The 3246-nt window shown below is 50.1% G+C and overlaps 1 pseudogene; it reads left to right on the top strand.

Annotated features, from left to right (window-relative positions):
- Positions 1–890: 890 nt before the first annotated feature.
- LOC130031585 (glyceraldehyde-3-phosphate dehydrogenase-like) lies at positions 891–1490 on the top strand (annotated as a pseudogene).
- Positions 1491–3246: the final 1756 nt, after the last annotated feature.

Here is a 3246-nt window from a genome sequence, read left to right as displayed (position 1 = left end):
ATATTAAATGAAGGAAAGTACACCACAGGAATAGTCTGTGGTCATTTCATAGGTAAGAAATCCATAGCAGGAAAAATATTATTTTAAAAGTCAGTGGGAGCTATCTTTCAGAATGGAAGAGGATGAGATAGTTTCTTGTTGCTGGTAATCAGGTTTTGTTTTGTTTTAGGTTTTAGGGCCACACCTGGCAATGCTCAGGAGTTAGTCCTGGCTCGGCGCCTAGGAATACTCCTGGCAATGCTTGGAGGATCAAACGGGATGCCAGGGTTCAATCCCAGTTGGCCGCATGCAAGGCAAGCACTCCAGCCACTATTCTATTGCTTCAGGCGCACAAGCAATCAGTTTTTAATCTGGGTGCTTGTCACATGGATATATTTAGTTTTGAAAATATCATCCACTGGGATGTGTATGGTTTTTCTACCTAGATGCAAGCTATAATTTCTTTTGCTCTTTGTTTTGGGGTCATACCTGACACTGCTTAGGCGCTACTTCTGGCTTTAGTGTATAAAGGTCCCTCCCAGTGCTACTCAGGGGACCACGAAGTACTGGGATTTGAACCCAGGCTTCTCTCACAACTCACCTAATTTTTTTTGGGGGAGTCACATCCAGCTATGAGCAGGGGTTACTCCTGGCTTTTACACTCAGGAATTCCTCCTGGCAGTGTTCAAGGGGACCATATGGTATGCTGGGAATTGAACCCGGGTTGGCCGCGTGCAAGGCAAACTCCCTACCCACTGTGCTATCACTCCAGCCCCTCAACTAATTTTTAAAATGGGAAGGGAGCTGGATCAGGACTCTCTTGTCTTCTTAGAGACCAATTTACATTAAAGACTATTTCTTCCCAGTCCACTAGCAGCCTGCTCCACTAACAGCCGCCCTGAGACAATCTGATGAAGAGGAACTCACTCATCCTGGAGATCCCCCACATCACCTGGGGAGATGCTGGTGCTGAGCAGGTTCTGATATCCACTGGGTTGCTCGTGCCCTGCAGAAGGCTGGGGCTCCCTTGAGGGGGAGAACTTAAAGGGTCACCTTCTCTGCCCCATGTTTCTGAGATGGCCTGACAACTCCCTCCACATCGTCAGCAACATCTTCTGCACCACCAACAGCTCAGGTCCCGCCAAGATCATCCATGACAACTTTGACATTGTGGAGGCTCTCATGATCACCGTCCAGGTCACTGCTACCACCCAGAAGACAGTGAACAGTCCCCTGGGAAACTATGGGTGTTGGCCAAAGGGTGGGCGAGAACATCATTTCTATTGCCACTGGTCCCTCCCAGGCTGTTGGCAAGGTCACCTCGCAGCTGAATGGGAAGCTGCCTGGCGTGGTCTTGGTGTCCCCACACCCAACATGTTTGCCATGGATCTGAAGTGCTACCTGGGAAAAGCTGCCAAATACAGTGACATCAAGAAAGAGGTGACAAGGCCTCTCAAGAGGCATTTCCGGGCATCCTGGGCTACACCGAGGACCAGGGGTGTCTCCTGTGATTTTTTTTTTTTGGAGGAAGAGCGACACCCAGCAGTGCTCAGAGCTTATTCATGGTTCTGTGCTTAGGAATCACTCCTGGCGGTACTCAGAGGACCATATATGAGATGCCGGAGATTGAAGTCAGGACGGTGAGGTGCAAGGCAAGCGCCCTCCCCATTTTACTCTAGCTCTGGCCCTCTTCTGTGACTTTTCAGGTCACACTCACTCTACCACCCCCATGCCATGGCTGCCATTGCCTTCAACGACCCCTTTGTCAAACTCATTTCCTGGTGTGACAGTTTGGCTATAGCCCAGAGTGGAGGACCTGATGATTTGTTTCCATGGAGGAAGAACTTCAGGACCAGCAAACACAGTGATCCGAGTGGGGGGGGGGGGGGGGGAGGGGAGAGGGAAGAAAAGGGGAGAGAGAGAGAGAGAGAGAGAGAGAGAGAGAGAGAGAGAGAGAGAGGCAGGCCCTTGGCTGTTGGGGCCTCCTTATCCAGACCCCCAACACACGGAGAGTCTCCAGACCTCAGCAGTTTCCCTCCCACCCATCCAGACCCTTGAACAAAGGGAGGGACTCCAGGAACCCTCCTTTGCAAGTTCCATCCATAAAGTGCTCATCAGGGCCACTTAAGGTGCTGGCTAGCACAGCACCAACCAGGGTTCAATTCCTTACACTGAATATGGCTCCCCAAGCCCCATCCCTGAGTACAGATGGGTGGGGCGCAAAACAAAAATGAAAAAGAATAATAAAAGTACATCGTACCCTACAGAAAAACAAAACAAAACATCATTTCTTATTTTTCAGGGTTGGGGGGAGCCACACCTGGTGATGCTCAGGGATTGCCCCTGGCTCTGCACTCAGACTTCACTCCTGGCGCTGCTTGGAGGATCATAAGGGATGCTGAGTGTTAGTCACATACTAGGCAAGCGCCTTACTATCGCTCTGGCCTCAAAAAGGCGATTTCTAATCATTGGTGTTTTGGAATTGGGTCTTACTGAAACATAACGTGAAGAGCATAGAGGTTATTAATAGAGAATTATTCTGCCATTTCCCGGCTGTGTGCTCTGGCTGTTATTATTTATTGGTTCTTGGGCCACACTGGTGGTGCTCTAGGACTATACCTAACTCTGTGCTCAGAACACCATATGGGGGTCAAGGATCAAAGGATGGCTGGGGCATGCAAGTACACGCCCTGTGAACTCTTCCCCCTGGCAAAGATAAGTCATGTAAATTGATTAAGATTCACTTTCCTGAACACAGGAAAGCGCTCAATGGCCGAGAGCACCTGCCTGGCCACCCCGAGACCCCGAACTCCTCCCTGGCATTGTTTCAGGATGAGTACAACTGTGATGCATGCTTTATTTGGCGGGGGGGCGGGGGGGCTCACACCCAGCAGTGTTCAGGGCTTATTTCTGGCTCTGTGCTCAGAGATCACTCCTGGTTGACCTCAGAAGGCCATCTGGGGTGCTGGGGATTGACCCCAGGTTGACTGTGTGCACGGTAAGTGACCTGCCTGCTCCAGTGGTTGTGATGTAGAGAGGCTGTCAGGGAAGGGAACTTCTGCGATTCTCAGGGTCAGGTTCATACAGTCAGGTGTGCACAAGACCATAACTCAAGGGGTGTTGGCGCTCGCCCTCTGCAAGCACCACAACCTGAGATATTGTGTAGCCCCTAATCATCACAACAATAACCAAGGAATGGACCTATATGCCAGCCACTCTACAGATTTTTTTAATCTTCTAAATTTTCAAGAATGAACATAGTGGCTA

The sequence above is a fragment of the Sorex fumeus genome, unplaced genomic scaffold (genome assembly GCF_029834395.1).
Source record: "Sorex fumeus unplaced genomic scaffold, SorFum_2.1 ptg000047l, whole genome shotgun sequence".
Lineage (NCBI taxonomy): Eukaryota > Metazoa > Chordata > Mammalia > Eulipotyphla > Soricidae > Sorex > Sorex fumeus.
This window is presented reverse-complemented; position numbering and strand designations above follow the sequence as displayed.